This window comes from Lethenteron reissneri, chromosome 23 (genome assembly GCF_015708825.2).
Source record: "Lethenteron reissneri isolate LAM-NWPU_2019-01 chromosome 23, ASM1570882v1, whole genome shotgun sequence".
NCBI lineage: Eukaryota > Metazoa > Chordata > Hyperoartia > Petromyzontiformes > Petromyzontidae > Lethenteron > Lethenteron reissneri.
Genome location: NC_083801.1, coordinates 23,247,409 through 23,265,143, shown reverse-complemented (window position 1 = coordinate 23,265,143; position 17,735 = coordinate 23,247,409). Strand labels below are relative to the sequence as shown.

At 50.6% G+C, this 17,735-nt stretch overlaps 1 protein-coding gene across 1 annotated transcript in view; it reads right to left on the bottom strand.

Moving 5' to 3' along the window:
• Positions 1 to 17,735, bottom strand: part of LOC133346220 (cytoplasmic dynein 1 intermediate chain 1-like) — a 398,436-nt gene that overhangs the window by 94,819 nt on the left and 285,882 nt on the right. The window lies entirely within an intron of this gene.

Here is a 17,735-nt window from a genome sequence, read left to right as displayed (position 1 = left end):
GGGCCGCGCACAGCCTCGTCGCAGTGTTACCGACAGGGTCCTTACATCGGCCTCTTCACACTACCGACAACTGCTTACCGGTTTGCTGTACGTATCTAAATGTGTCTCATTACACGTAACGCGTTTGGCTTCTGAACTGAGAAACGAAGGGAGCTGCCACAGTGGACTAACGGTGAGCAACACAAGGGACTACATCTCCCGGCGCGGCATTTGAAACAGCCGCGTGTGTTCACGCAGACGGCTTCACCGCACTTCACTGCATCGGCAGGGTCGCGTGTGGTGGTGGTGACGTGTGGGTACGCCCACCTCTTCCTACACAAAATAAAACAGGCAACGGTTACCGACCGGCTCCTGACTTTCGGAACCGGTAACCAATTACCAAAAAGGTTACCGGTTTATCGGGTACCGTTGAGCAACCCTCGGTGTTATTAGTATTGTAATATACGTCGCCTCTGCCTCAGTGATTCAGGAGCTCAGCCTCGGACCGCTCCGGCTGAAATGAAGCCCCGGAGAGAGTTACACTGAGGAGTGAAATATAAATTATGAACAATTTACTGAGCAAAGAAAATTACGTTTCAGGTCGTGGGTCTTTTGAAGTTTTTAATTTACAAGATAAGACTGTTGGTCTTACTTATAATATAATTACTATATAATGTCGCTTTATATGTCGTCTAAATGTAACCGCATCTAAAGACCCGATAGGAAGAGCAGCCGGTATATTTATTGCGTAGAGAGAAAGTGGCAGGGACAGTCCTATATCTCTGTGTGAGTCTATGGGTCTCTGTGTGAGTCGATGGGTTTGTGTGTGAGTCTATGGGTCTCTGTGTGAGTATATGGGTCTCTGTGTGAGTCGATGGGTTTATGTGTGAGTCTATGGGTCTCTGTGCGAGTCTATGGGTCTCTGTGCGAGGCTATGGGTCTCTGTGCGAGTTTATGGGTCTCTGTGCGAGTCTATGAGTCTCTGTGTAAATCTGGAGAGAGATGCAGTCAGTCACAGGCAGAAAGTAAAAGGGAAGGTCCTGAATCGGGAGTTCAAGACTGCAGGGGCAGCAGAACCGTATGAGCCGACTTCCCACGGAGTGAAGCTTGACTGGGGGGTTGGGTAGACATCCTTACGAAGGCTGGTTGGCCGAAACGTCGAATCTTCTCAGAGATACCCTTACCCCGTATTATTTGTATTGTTGTCACACGTTAGACCCCGGCTTTAGCGCGTGTAGTATTCACTTTGTGAGTGTAGCTATAATGATGTCGTGTTTATGATTTGACAAACGCGATCACAAACCAAATGAAGAATATTTCTCTCTTTAGTTACGATTCTCACGATCGCGGTGCACGCCTCGAATAGTGAATGCCGAGTTAACGTGCACACACCCGCCCCCTTTTGTCTACCCACTGCTGGATGAGCCCCCCTCGCCCCCACACGTCGCATGGGTCGTTGGGGTTATTCGACCATGCTTCTCCACGCTGGTCAGTGCTGGTCGGTGAAAGGCGGGGGAACTTAGATTGTGTGGCAGCATAGACGTGCAGTACAACTGTTTTGTATGTTGCCGTTCTGCCCTCTGGTGACGACGTCGCAGCAGCCTGTAGTACTTGTTTTGCACGGTGGTTGTCCATCCTGGCACGATAATAATTCACGGTTTCTGCATTTTGTATTTGTATTTTCCAATATTACCTCGAGGGTAAAATGTCGTCATGGTGTGGTGATCAGCACAATTGACTTGCAATGCAAGTCCTGTCCCACCGCCTGTGTCTACCCTGCGGCGTAGATTGATACAAAGCATTTGATCGGTGGCTCGTGTGTGGTGGGGTAAAGTGTGGGTGCGACTACCTATTTTAAAACGTCTGGTCAGCGTGGAAGAGTAGGCCAAAGCACCCTGCAGAGAGAACTCTGTAGTGGGGGGCATTCTGCTCGCAGTGGCTTGAGCAAGGAATTGCAGGGCTGCACCTTCACCCCGTCTCTCTGGGGTCATGGTCGGAACCAGAGAGTCCCACCGAGGTGCAGAGAGGCAGCGACTCTCCAATCGAATCGCGACAATCGAGTCGCGGCGCCGAATCGGCGATTGTGGCAGCGGAGGCGCACGGGCACCGGCTAAACAACAACAACACCACTCACCACCATCATTAGCCCTGTCTTTTAACGGACATACAGCGAACGTGAATGACGTTTCGCACAATGGTCCTTCTTCAGGGCAGAGGGAGGATAAAGAACGAGTGACTACTCGTCATGAGGCATGGGGCACCTCCACGCGTCATCACAGGGGCCCAGAGACTCCACGGCGGAGTCGTCTCCCGCGCTGCCGACCCCGCCGCTCCGCCTGCTGCTCGGCGGCCGCGACTGTCCCCAGGGCTGCCTCCCCTCCCACCCCCTTGGGCTGCCTCCCCTCCCACCCCCTTGGGCTGCCTCCCCTCCCACCCCCTTGGGCTGCCTCCCCTCCCACCCCCTTGGGCTGCCTCCCCTCCCACCCCCTTGGGCTGCCTCCCCTCCCACCCCCTTGGGCTGCCTCCCCTCCCACCCCTTTGGGCTGCCTCCTCTCCCACCCCCTTGGGCTGCCTCCCCTCCCACCCCCTTGGGCTGCCTCCTCTCCCACTCCTTGGGCTGCCTCCCTCCCACCCCCTTGGGCTGCCTCCCCTCCCACTCCCTTGGGCTGCCTCCCCTCCCACCCCCTTGGGCTGCCTCCCCTCCCACCCCCTTGGGCTGCCTCCCCTCCCACCTCCTTGGGCTGCCTCCCACCCCCTTGGGCTGCCTCCTCTCCCACCCCATTGGGCTGCCTCCTCTCCCACCCCCTTGGGCTGCCTCCCCTCCCACTCCCTTGGGCTGCCTCCCCTCCCACCCCCTTGGGCTGCCTCCCCTCCCACCCCCTTGGGCTGCCTCCCCTCCCACCCCCTTGGGCTGCCTCCCACCCCCTTGGGCTGCCTCCCCTCCCACCCCCTTGGGCTGCCTCCCACCCCCTTGGGCTGCCTCCTCTCCCACCCCCTTGGGCTGCCTCCCCTCCCACCCCCTTGGGCTGCCTCCTCTCCCACCCCCTTGGGCTGCCTCCCCTCCCACCCCCTTGGGCTGCCTCCCCTCCCACCCCCTTGGGCTGCCTCCCACCCCCTTGGGCTGCCTCCCCTCCCCTCCCCTTGGGCTGCCTCCCCTCCCACCTCCTTGGACTGTCTCCCATCCCCTTGGGCTGCCTCCCCTCCCACCCCCTTGGACTGTCTCCCATCCCCTTGGGCTGCCTCCCATCCCCTTGGGCTGCCTCCCATCCCCTTGGGCTGCCTCCCATCGCCTTGGGCTGCCTCCCATCGCCAACCTCTCTCGTGTCCGCCTGCTCTCACCTCTTCTGTGCCCAAGTCCACTCACGTCACCCAACAGAGATACACAAATGGATGTATCGTTAATCTTACAGAGCAATGCAAACAGAGAGATTCAACTCACTTTTATGAATGCATCATGACACGATATATAGTTGCGAGGGTAATGTTTCCAGCAATGACTCTTCTGCAGAACGCATAGCAGAATTTTGACTTACTGACTGAGAGTAGAATTGACCGACTTGTGGTTAACTTTGTCGAGGATAACAAACGTTACATTATCTTAGTTAACTTTATAAATATAACAAACATTTTATTTGGGTTTTTCGGTAAAGTCACGTAGATAGGTTTCAATTAATAAAAATAGAATAAACAAAAAACTACGACGTTTCGATCACAACACAAGCGATCGTCATCAGGAGGAAAAATCCGACGATTGCTTGGGTTGTGATCGAAACGTTGTAGTTTTGTTTATATATTTTTTTTATTAATTTGCACCTATCTATGTGACTTTACCGAAAGTCTCAAATAATATGAATTTCTGCAGTCACGAAATCTTTAAGTCAAGATTTAACAAACATTACATTACATTAAGCTGTCGTGTCTGTCTCTGTCTGCTACACTATCAGGAAAGCGCGAGTAACTTTTGTCCAGAACCAAACTCGGTGTTCCCGCATTCGTGAGCAGGTGTCATGCATCGCTGGTTAATTAAATATGAATATGATGAAGTTGTATCACTCAGAGTGACAGCAAACACAATCTTATTAGTTTGAAGCAATTTTAATTTACGTTTTGTCTATTATATATTTTTTTCCTGTCACGAGGCAGAGGGAATGGACCGAGGCGGCGAGCCGTATCATTTGTATGTCGGGAATGCGTGTCGCACATGCACTGCTGGTGGGGCAAGGTGTGGGTGCGCCAACTGCTTCCAACACGTCTGGTCAACGTGGAAGAGTCGACCAAGTACCCTCCAGTCAGCTCTAGAGTGGAGGCCCATACACACGTGAATATATGCATGTCTACACTCATGCGTGTGTACATACACGTAGCCAGACATGCATCACACATACAGAGGGCACGCGCTGCCATGCGTGTTACAGAATCACACGTACAAATATGCGCACGTATGTGCGTGCGCCCACGCAAGCACACATATACACGTGTAAATACACGTGTACATACACACAGACACGCGCGCGCACACATTCACTTGCATATAACGCGTAGATACATACACGTGCTGATATACACAGACGCACGTACCGACACACGTGTACACATAAATATGTACATACACATGGACATACAGGTGTATGTGTACACATACAAACGCGCACACGCAGAGAAACATGCGCACACGTATACAACTGCAAACACAGACACACACATCCATAGAATATTCACAGAAACACAGACACACACACGCATACACGGCGACACATACGCAGACAGTATATCTAGCTACAATGTTCCACGAACTTAACAATACGCACACGTGTATGTATGTGGATCCGTGGCTGCACACACATGTGTGTGCATGTGTACACACACGTGTGTGTGTAGCCACGGTGTGTGTGTATGTGTGTGTGCCCTCATTTCATGATACTTTTTGTACTCTATATGTTATGATAATTACGGAAATACGAATCGCCTCTTAACCGTACGGTATTTAAATAAATATTTAAACAAATGCCAGCGCACGCGGATGCAAATCGCTCCGGTCCTTGTTCAAATGTCTTGTCCGAGTTTGCCGAGTGTAGCGTGTGACGCGCGTGTGCTGTGCAACGTGAGCGGAGCGTGTGACGCGAGTCGTCGACGGCTGCGCAGACACGGGTCGCGTGGAAGGCGTCGTTCCCATTCAATACGGAACCATTTTGTTGGCGATCCTGCGTGGCTAGTGGCGCATCCATGTCAACACAATGGCCATTTATTATAAACGCTAAGAAGGTACATTGCCCGAAACGTCGTCTGTTATATATTTAAGGCCGTGTTATTGACGAATGTGTTCAGTCGTTTTAATTGAATATAGAGATGGGCAGATGTTATGACGACACTACATCGATGGGTGTCCAGTGAGTGATAGGAGCATTTATTTCTCTCATAGTCATCAATATCAACATGACAGTGATCATCATCAAGAGCCATGCTCTATCCACTGCTGGATGAAGGCTTCGCCAATCCCTTGCCATCCCTCATGGTTCTACGAAGCCACCATCTGTCTCACTGCTGTGCATGCGCTGATCTCCTCGCTGTATGTCCAGGTACATCCATCACTCATACGCACACAATGTATCCGCTAATTTTTGACAACAGTCAGGACGAACGTCTCAATATCTTGGGCTTCAGCGGGGTTCATTTCAGAAGAAGTTTAATGGATGTTTTAATCCGTCCACGTAGTTTCACTCGAGAAAAACAAACCCAGGGCAGGAACGGCGACGCATTGCTTGACGCACTGCGCTGTGAACTCGGCTACTTGAGATCGATTCCCGATCACGACGAACGATGTCTGAAAAAGCCAGTCCGAGCCCCCCATAATGGATGTTTGCGAAGTCGTCAATTTCCATACACAAAGGTAAAACGCAGTCTCCAAGTCATTAGAACGAACTTCGGACAGGTTGTATCTGACGTAGAAGATGTTATCCCCACGTGACGCAGAGGTCGAGTGAGCAGCTCGCAATCAGAAGGTTGCGAGTTTACATCGTGGTTGGGGGTTGAGACTCAGCCCATCATCCATCCGAGGTCGATAGAATGAGTATCACTTCATGGGGATGTCAACAGTGGCTGTCCTATGGAAAGACTCTCCCCTACCATGTCCCAGTGCTAATTTGAGCTGCGGGGATTCACGCTATCTGAAAACGCAAACAGACCAGGGACGCAACAGTCGCTAGAGGAACACATGTCGACGACCAAAGCACGGCACCACGTCGCGCGATTTCGCGAAAAACGGGACGGGAACGCCTGAACGTTGAAGCGCACCGCCAGTGTAACTCGACGGGGTCTACGTTACGACACATCTTCTGGGCTATATTCCGCACACATGTGTAAACTCTTTACTATTACAGCTTTCATAGTGCTGTTTGTTGCTGACCGTTTGACATTTTGGACCTTTGGGGCCTGTGTTCAGCAACCGTGCTTTAAAAGAAGACGTCCTGTTGTGTGTAGCACGTCATTGTCATACTTGTCATCCACCAATTACCACGATCGTCATCTTGATCTCCGAATTGCCACGAATAGCATCATCATTCCTCCGACATCCATTTACATAAGTGCCACTTTGTTCAAAGTCAATAATTAGTGTCTTATGGAAGTACTCGCCTCCTCCATAAAACTGTGGAATTCCCGCATCGAGATAAGAGCTTCGTGAGAATCAAATTGGAGTTGCATTGTATTGTTATGTTCATTGAGAGACGTCGGCCTCTCCCTACAAGCACTTACGACCCCTCTCACTCGCTCTGCGTGATCTATCAACCGTCCCCGCCCGTATCGCGAGTTACAAACCAATGAGTAGACGGATGGAGACACCGACGTAGGCCTTCTCAATCAGCCTCCAGAATTTCACCAGCAGATGAAACACGGCAGTTGAAGCAGCATTGCCTCCGTTGCGAGCGCGATCTGGGTGAAGGACCAGTGCAGCTTGAATGATGCCCTCGCAGAAGGCCGTGTGGCTGATGGGATGTGTAAAACATTCGGCCGTGTTCTTTGTAGAGCGACAGCTGTGTGACGGAGGCGAGTTGTTTCCAAATGTACTTTGTTGATTACATTATTTGCAACCACGATAATAATTATGCTCCTATGGGTAATATAAACTCATTTTAAGTACACAGAAAAAATATTTCACATTTAACAAATGCATACTGAATTTTACAATAAACTAAATGTAAAATGGCCTCAGTTAATTAGGCAAAAATACAATTTAACATTCAAGTACAAAAGGAAAGATAATTATATTTCTGTAAAAGAAAGTGACCAGTTTAGTGAAATAGATGCAGTGTAGATAATTGCACAGCACGTGAACAAATCGGCTTCAACGTCGAGACGAACGCGGCGGCGGCCCTCGATGGGTCCCGTCAACGCCGAGGACTCGGGGACAGGGCCACGGGCACGCGCGGGACAGGGCCACGGGCACGCGCGGGAGACGCAGCGCCTCCCTCCCTAAATATTTGATGTGTACGGAAACCGACGAGCAGCTGTCAGGTCCAAATGCATCTGCGCTTTTGCGAACACGTCCTCCTGTTCTGCTTTGTCTTCGGGTCACGTGTTGGGCTTTGAGCAGCTCGAGTCCCGATGAGCAGTGCGACTTCGTGGCACGGGTGTCACTCGGATTGGATCGGACGGCGACTGCGCGCACGCTCTCGACCTCAGCGAGGCGTCGCAGAACCGCTCGAGATGTGAGATCCAGCAATATGGTTGTCCTATGGCTATCTAACCGAAAGCTGTTTTTTGTAATTCTCAGAGTTGGAATTTTGGCCAAATTATGCACGTTGTTGTTATTTGCTGTGATGCATTGGTGATCGGATAACAGACCATGACTACGATGGGAGGGTTCATTATAATCACGGGCAGATGAAGCCCGGATCCTCAGCGGTGCCCGGTCAGTGTCCGTGACCACTACAGAGCCACTCAGCCACCTCGAGACGTAATCTTTGTTTTTTGACAGCCCGGGGCATCCCGCCGGGGCTTGGAGCCACAACACGCGAGCTGCTGCTGCTGCTGCTGGCTCTTGCTGTTCCTTGTCGATGGTAGCGCGGGTTCGTACGGTCGCTTCTCTCGCAGGGTGTCCGGTCTGTCTCGTACGAATCGGGGTCTCTCCTCGCGTTGCGTTCGTGCTGAAGGAACTGGGGTCCTGCAGTCACGGGGGGATGATGTCGGGGGCCCGAGAGGAGTGTGGCAGTGTGTGGGGGAAGGTGGGGATTGTGAGGGTAGAAGATTGTAGCATTAGGGGTGGGTAGTCGGGGATGGCCTTAGCAGGTCGATCCATCGCTGGATGAGCGAAGGCCTCCCCACGCCTGTTACACACCTCGACTGTGTCACACACGATCTCGACTGTGTCACACACACCACGCCTGTTACACACCTCGACTGTGTCACACGCGACCTCGACTGTGTCACACACGACCTCGACTGTGTCACACACACCACGCCTGTTACACACCTCGACTGTGTCACACACGACCTCGACTGTGTCACACACACCACGCCTGTTACACACCTCGACTGTGTCACACGCGACCTCGACTGTGTCACACACACCACGCCTGTTACACACCTCGACTGTGTCACACACGACCTCGACTGTGTCACACGTGACCTCGACTGTGTCACACACACCACGCCTGTTAACCGGTCACACACACCACGCCTGCCACACACCTCGACTGTGTCACACACGACATCGACTGTGTCACACACACCACGCCTGTTACACACCTCGACTGTGTCACACACACACCACGCCTGCCACACACCTCGACTGTGTCACACACGACCTCGACTGTGTCACACGCGACTTCGAACTCTCATCAAAACCAAAACAACCTTTACTATTACGACCGATAATTGCATGTTATCATTTACATTTGTTCGGAGCATTTCATTACGAGATCCCGATGGAAAGCAGATGAGTATTCACCCGGAGACCGCCGGTGGTGCCACCAGCTCCGAGTGAACGCGGAGAGAGGCGAGACGCGCGCCCCGACCAGGAAGGGGCATCACGGCAGCGCCCCGCGGACTGGCTGCGGCTTCTCTGATTCTCCTCAGTAGGGCTCGGCACGGGGATATTGGTTCGGAATATTACTGTTGGTGGTGGTGGTGGTGTTGGTGGTGGTGGTGTGTTGTTGTTGGTGGTGGTGAAACGCTGTTGTGTAATCCTGATTTCCACAGTCCACTCACACACCGTGAAACGGCCACTGCACAATAACCACCAACCCCGCCGCGTGTGTGTGTGCACGTTCAATACACACACATTACACTACAACGTGTGTGTGTGTGCACGTTCAATTTACACACACATTACACTACAACATGTGTGTATGTATGTTCAATACACACACACATTACACTACAACGTGTGTGTGTGCACGTTCAATACACACACACACTACACTACAACGTGTGTGTGTGTGCACGTTCAATACACACACACAAATTACACTTAAACGTGTGTGTGTATGTTCAATACACACACACATTACACTACAACGTGTGTGTGTGTGCACGTTCAATACACACACACACATTACACTACAACGTGTGTGTGTGTGCACGTTCAATACACACACACAAATTACACTACAACGTGTGTGTGTGTATGTTCAATACACACACACACACATTACACTACAACGTGTGTGTGTAGTGTACGTTCAATACACACACTACAACGTGTGTGTGTGTGCACGTTCAATACACACACACAAATTACACTACAACGTGTGTGTGTGTATGTTCAATACACACACACACATTACACTACAACGTGTGTGTGTAGTGTACGTTCAATACACACACTACACTACAACGTGTGTGTGTGTGCACGTTCAATACACACACACATTACACTACAACGTGTGTGTGTGTACGTTCAATACACACACACACACATTACACTACAACGTGCGTGTGTGTGCGTGTGTGCCGTGCCGGCCTTCATAGGTGTTTTCAGACAGCACTTGCCGCAAAAGTCTGTTCGCGACTATACGGGGATCTTTCTTCTTGTGTATGCACGTGTCCCAGTGCATGCGGATTGTACATCACACCCTCAGCTATAACCAAAGACCTAATGTGATTGCGTAATCTTCTTGGTTCTTTCGGTAAAGTCACGTAGAATGGAAATAATAAAATAATAAAAATAAAACATAATAAAATTAAATAATTCTTACAATAAAATAATAAAAATAAAAGATAATAAAATAATTCCCACAATAAAATAATACAAATAATAAAATAATTCTCACTTATTTTTATTATTTTTTTATTTCCATTCTACGTGACTTTACCGAAAGAACCAAGAAGATGAATCCCTGCAGTCACGAAAGCTTTAAATCGTGATTGCGTAATTTATGCCATATTTGGTAATGATAATAGACATAATAATTAGAATGATGCCGAAGACAAGATCGTGTTATTTATAGCGCAGTGCAAACCAAAACGAGCAAAGCGATACACCAATGAGAGAGAGAGTGGGGGGGGGGGAGTTTGGTCGACTCGGCCTCAAATATGTACCTGGTGCTGCGATGTGTAAATATTTCCACGAGGAAGACAAAGGCGGCCGGGTGTGATGACGACTACCCACCCTCGTGTGCAGTGTCGGCCTTCATCTGAACGAGATACTCGCACACAGCACTCGCCCCGCGGGACTGCTACAGGATCTTTGTCTTCGTGGGGATTTGTAACCGTAGCTTTGCACGTATTTGTGTCTTTGTGCTACGGATTGTATATACAGTTTGCGTGAGTGTTTTTAAGTTTGCAAGTGTGGATGCGTTTGTATGCACATCTTTGGTAGTATGTGTGTGTGTGCATCAGTAGTGTGTGTGTGCGTCAGTAGTGTGTGTGTGCATCAGTAGTGTGTGTGTGCATCAGTAGTGTGTGTATGTGCATCAGTAGTGTGTGTGTACGTCAGTAGTGTGTGTGTGTGCGTCAGTAGTGTGTGTGTGCGTCAGTAGTGTGTGTGCGTCAGTAGTGTGTGTATGCATCAGTAGTGTGTGTGTGTGCATCAACAGTGGGGAGCCAAAGGCGAGCGGGCGTGGTGTTGACCACCCACCCCCTCGTGCGTCGTGCCACCCGTCTTAGATACTCGCGAAGAGCAGCGCTTGCCTCAGCAGGCTGATGAAGGCGATGCGGGTTGGGGGGTGTGTGTCGTTGTGTGTGTGCATCTGCTCGCTGTGGGTTTGTATCTGTGTGTGTGTTGTCTGTACTCGCGTGTTCGCATGTAGCGGTGAATCGCGAATGATCTCGGTTGTATCCATATTAAAATCCCAACCATAGCAAGTGGTAACCGAACGTTTTCTGGGCACCTCATAGGTCGACTCAGCCTTAAACGAGTACTTGATTCCATGCGAGTCTCCACGTTAGCACGAGAGAGACAACTGCGGCTTTGGCGAGCGTGGTGCAGGCGACACCACGCCATCGGGCACCGTGCGGGCTTCATTATTAATAGGTGCTCGCTAACAGCACTCGGCCCATCATCATCATCACGCGTTGAGAGCGAGTCGCGCTCGTCGTCACAGAGCCTCGCCAGACCGCGACGCGGCGCGCGCACACGCGGCGCGCGCGGCGGGGCGGACGTCTGCGCGTTGCGCGCGTGTTTGTGTACTTGCGCGTGTCTGTGTACTTGCGCGTGTCTGTGTACTTGCGTGTGTCTGTGTACTTGCGGAGTCTTTCACGACGCGAGCTGTTCGCGGCAGTGCATTCGGCATCATTGTGGCGTTTATGTTGGGGGTGAGTAGATGCACATCAGAGTACCTGCAGTATATGTATACTGTATATGTATACTGTATATGTATACTGTATATGTATACTGTATATGTTTCAGAGTTAGGTGTGCGAGAAAGTGCTGGCGTTCTCTGAGAGTATGGCGCGTGATCTACGACATCTCCTGTAACACTCCAACCACCTACCCCGGACTCCTGTTGACCACCCCTAAACCTGATTATAGCTCTAACCCTAACCGTGCCGCCTACCACTGATCTAACCCTGCCACTTACCCCTGACCCTACCACTTATTTATAAACCTGAGTCGAGCCCAAACTCTATACCACCTACTCCTAATCCTAACTCTAACCGTAACGCGACCCCCTACCTACAACCCTGCCACCTACCCTTGACCACACCACCTACCCCTGACCCTGGCTCTAACCATACCCTGGAAGCTATCGAGTCAAAACTGTCAAACGTGACGTATGTTGCATTTTTTACATATATGTAAGTCTCATTCAATAATGTTATAATTGTCTAAATAAACAACACCTTTACACAAGTTGTTATGGTTTCGTGTTGTTATTATCGCATAGATTCTTTACAATCGCGGTGCATGTGTATAACACACACTCATACCACTTGCAATTGTATTATCTTACAATCGTTATTTATATGGAATAATGTTTAAATGGTATTGGCCAATAATGAATAGCACTTTCGTGTTATTTTATTATTTGTTCGTATAGTTAGTACACGCCATTAGTAGGCTGGTGTACCCAGGAAAGCCCCGCTGAGTCTCGAGGCTCCTCATCAGGAGGGTCCTGCCGGGTTGTCGCAGTCGAGGGAGCGCGATGTCACTCGCGGATGCGTGATCTGCATGTCGTGTTTTTACATTTGGATGTTTGGCCAACAGCAGGTACATTTATGTTTATTTTAGCTATTGCAGGAAACCGCAGAACCTGGAGTAAATCCTTGCAAAACAGGGGGGGGGGGGAGACACACAAACTCCGCACAGAGAAGCGCCGCAATCGGGAATTCGACCCCGAGATGTTGATGCTGCTGCTGCTGCGAGACGTGTCACAACGGCACCTCCACACTGCCGCCACATGTCAGCTTGAGTCGACCAGGTGAGATACTTGCAACTGAGGTTGGTCGTGAGCTGGAATAGAACTCGTAGAGAGGTGCAGGCTGTTGGGGCAAGTGCTGTTAGCGAGCACCTATTAAGAGCGCTGGCCACACCGAGACTCACCACTGCGCCACCCTACCGCCACATCACATCTCTGAGGCCCGCACATCAAAGCAAATGAAACGCGAGTTCAATCGCAGCGTGATTCAAGAGACAACAAAATATAGGAATCAAAAATATTTGAACTTCTTGAAAAATATACCCACAAATTAAACGTGTGGTAGATGTATAGACTAATGAAATACAGAGCTCCAAAACACGTGACACCGTCGACTGTTTAGCTACATTGTTGAGGTTGCCTTTTGCAGGGACAACAGAAGAGCAATACATTTACCTTTCAGACAATTTTAATGAAAATATTACATTGTAAGTATGCATTCACTAAGCATACGTACATCATATGTATATGTGTAACTATGCTGTGCGTATTCTTGCGAGTGTATAGATGTGTGTCTGTGCGCGGGTGTGAGGGAGCGGAGCGGTTAGCGCGCTGCGCTACGAACCTGGCGACCCGGTTTCGATTTCCGCTCACGGCCAACACCGGTGACAATTAACCTGAACCGGTTCTGGGCCTCCCCTAGGTCGACTCAGCATCAAATGAGTACCTGTTGCGATGTGTAATCATCGCCACTAAGAAGACAAAGGCGGCCGGGCATAGTGTTGGCCACCCACCCCCTCGTGTGCCGTGCTGGCCTTCATAGGTGCTCGCTAACAGCATTTGCCCCAACAGTCTGTTAAGGCTATACGGGGGATCTTTGTCATTTTTGCGTGCATGCATCTGTTTGCATAGTGGGGAGTACATGTGGTGCATCTGTCCGTCATTTCAGTCAGTTAATCCACAACACTTGCGTCTGTCCCGTGGCCTTCGGCCAGCAGCAAGTCTTCCAGACTTGACGTTCCAGCCTTAAAGTGCACCTAGCCTGGCACAAGCGCCGTGGCAACGTCACGGCCACTTAAGGGCGAACGGCGGCTGCTGCTGTGTATTGGCTTTATCACACGCGTATACATACACATAATTTACACACACACGTACAGACACATACTTTACACACACACACGTATTTTACACACACATACTTTACACACACACACGTACAGACACGTACTTTACACACACACACGTACAGACACATACTTTACACACACACACGTATTTTACACACACACACATACTTTACACACACACACGTACAGACACATACTTTACACACACACACGTACTTTACACACACACACATACTTTACACACACACACGTACAGACACGTACTTTACACACACACACACATACTTTACACACACACACGTACTTTACACACACACACACACGTACAGACACATACTTTACACACACACACGTACTTTACACACACACACATACTTTACACACACACACGTACAGACACGTACTTTACACACACACACACATACTTTACACACACACACGTACAGACACGTACTTTACACACACACACGTACTTTACACACACACACATACTTTACACACACACACACACGTACAGACACATACTTTACACACACACACGTACTTTACACACATACTTTACACACACACATACTTTACACACACACACGTACAGACACGTACTTTACACACACACACGTACAGACACGTACTTTACACACACACGTACTTTACACACACACATACTTTACACACACACACACACGTACAGACACATACTTTACACACACACACGTACTTTACACATACACACATACTTTACACACACACATACTTTACACACACACACACGTACAGACACGTACTTTACACACACACACGTACAGACACGTACTTTACACACACACACATACTTTACACACACACACGTACAGACACATACTTTACACACACACACGTACAGACACGCAGGAGAAGTGTTTCATGGGACGCTCATTGCCTGGTTGGAGTTCGCGCGATCTCGCGAGCAAGCGAGCGCCACCCCGACACGGACGGTCTCTTCCTTGACAACGCTTCACGACTGCTGAGCCCACAACGCGGCAAGCGGCCAGCAACACACAGCGCTAGTAACGTTGTAAGAGATGTCAGTTGATCAGCTTCTAGAATTGAGCAAGGTTCGAGGGAAAGGAGACGGTGGGAGGGAATTCCCAGGTGGAGCAGTGCGAGGGAAGACGCAGAAGAGAAGTGTTGTGACTTGCAGCGTGGTGAGGGCGTGAGTATGGTAGCGGTGGTTGTACTGGGGTGGTGGGTGGCAGTGGTAGTGGCTGAACACGGCGTGGCGGATGAGACCGAGTCCTCGACTTGGGTGGATGAATCAACGGACGGAGCTCACGGAGAAGTAACCATGCTCGTATCGACAGAAGAGCCATACGCTTCCACAGATGCAATCGTTCTCCAGACGGTGTGATTGTCCTTCACGATGAGCACGGTATTAAACTCCAAAGTCTGTGGTCGGAACGTAGAACGTATTGAAATAGTCTGGTGTGCAGATACGTGCATGTGTGTGTGTGTGTCCGTGTTGTTGCGCGTGTGCCTGCACGCATGTTTGTGCGTACGATAGTTCATACGTATGTGTGCAGTTCATACTTTTGTACGTGCATGCATATTTGTGTGTGTATGTGTATATTCTTGCAAGCGTTTGTACGTGTGCGCGCGTTGGTATGCGTATTGGCATACGTCGACGTGTACGGGTGTATGTAAGTGTACGTTCATGCACACATGAATGTACGTGCACGTACACACGGTCGCCAGGATCATCGAACAGCGCGCTAACCGCTGCGCCACCGCTCCACATGCACACGCAGACTCATACTGTGCTGCTTTGCATATTGTAAATGCACCGACTCAAAACTGAGCCATCCCTGCACACTCCCTGCTTCTTGCTCCCTGCTCCTTGCTCTCTGCTTTTTGCTCCCTGCTTTTTGCTCTCTGCTGCCTGCTCTCTGTTGCCTGCTCTCTGTTTCTTGCTCCCTGCTTCACTGCGCCCCTGATCTCTGCCCACTGCTCTTTTGCTGGTCGTGTTCTGCTCCGCTGCTCTCGGCCCAGGTCCCTCTTGCACGCTTCTCGTCTCCCACACCACGCTCACCAAGTCGGTGCATGTCCCCTGGAAGCACGCGACGGCCTCTGGAGTTTCTTGCCACAGCCCAGCCCAGGCCAGCCCAGGCCAGCCCAGCCCAGGCCAGGCCACGGTCGAGCGCCTGGCACGCTCCGGCTGCCCTGCTCCCGATTGCTCGCCAGCTCCCCACGCACTTCGCTTTCGGGACTCGACCAGATCCGGCACAGCTCAGGGTCACGTGGTCGGAGGATGGACGCACACAGCACACGCGTCTTTCAGAGTGCGATTAACAAACAGAACTCGACTACAGCTGTGCAAACACGTGATGCAGAGTAACACATTCAGCTCTAAGCTGTTGGTTAAAATAATATTTGAAAACGTTATAACAAATTAAACTGCACACGTTATGGTCAACTGTGTTGATCAATAAAATAAATGTCGTAAAAATTATAATGGGTTGTATTGTTTAAAACGACATTGTGTTTAATATGTTTGTGTATATTAAGATTGTATCTCTATCGAGAGTGTGTGTTTGACGACATTTGATAAACTGAGTTTCAATCGATGCACGTGTTTCACCCGGTAACTCACGTGACAGGTTCCTAACATTTATCGGCAAACATCAAGACCTTCGTTGTGAAATCATGATGATAATGGTGACCACGCTGATATTAATTGATGATAGGATAGATAAGCAGATGAATCATCTTCTTCGTAAATCTGTCTCTCTAGGTGATGGTGGCGATGATCTGCAACGTTCACTGATGATGATCAGCTGAGCGACGCCGCGGTGAGGAGGTGGTAGTGGCGGTGGCGTCGTTCCAGGCACGGAACCGTGCCCGGCTCCATTCACCAATCCCTGCACAGCCCCCTCGACAATTACCCCTCCCCCCCCCCACTGTGGGGTCATTTCCGGCCGCTCACTCGCTCGCTTGCTGTCCCCCCCACCCCATCAGCTCCCACCCCCTCCCCTCCATCCCTCACATCAACGCCCCTCGACTCCCCCCCATGACCATTGTCGTCCGTCTCCCCAGCTCCACCGCAACCCCCTCCAGCCCCCCCGCCGTCACGAACATCCCTCGGTGGGGAGATGGACGGGTCGCGCTGGGCGAGAGCGCGGCCGCAATAAGCGAGCGGCGCGACCTTTTGTCGGAGCTGATGAAACGAGGAGCGGCCAGACGAGGAGCGCGCAGCGCCCGTCCCGCGCGAGAGATCAAAGCGGGAGTCGCGCAAACACCGAGCGGCGGAAGTGGCGCGTTGGGTGCCGGAGCACCGAACGCTGCTCATCTCGTCCAGGGAGGGGGGGGGGGGTCCGGGGCGAGAATGAATTCACGCGATCACGAGGGAATGTCTCGCGCTACAGATCCAAAACGTCCAGCGGTCAGCAACAAACTGCGCTGTCAAAGTTGTGCTCGGTAAGAGTTAATCCGTGCCTTGAATTGAGCAAGGTTATTATTGGAACTTGGGGCGAAGAGGGGACGGTGGGAAGAGGGGAATTGCCAAGTGGAGCCGTGCGAGGGAAGAGGCGGAAAGCGAAGAGCCGTGGCCTGCAGTGTCAGAGGGGTGGGTGGAGGTGTCCATGAGTGAATATATTCACATACGCAGCGCACATACACAGTGTTTGAATAAAAAACCCAAACACACACATATGTGTAAATATGCACATATGTGCTAACATACATGTGAAAGAAAAAAAACATAATTATCATGATGCCAATTGTAACGCGCAAAATTTCAACATGACCGTGACTGAGGCGCGTAGCTTAGCGGCGTTCGCAAGCCAAGCTCGAGAGGGGGCGA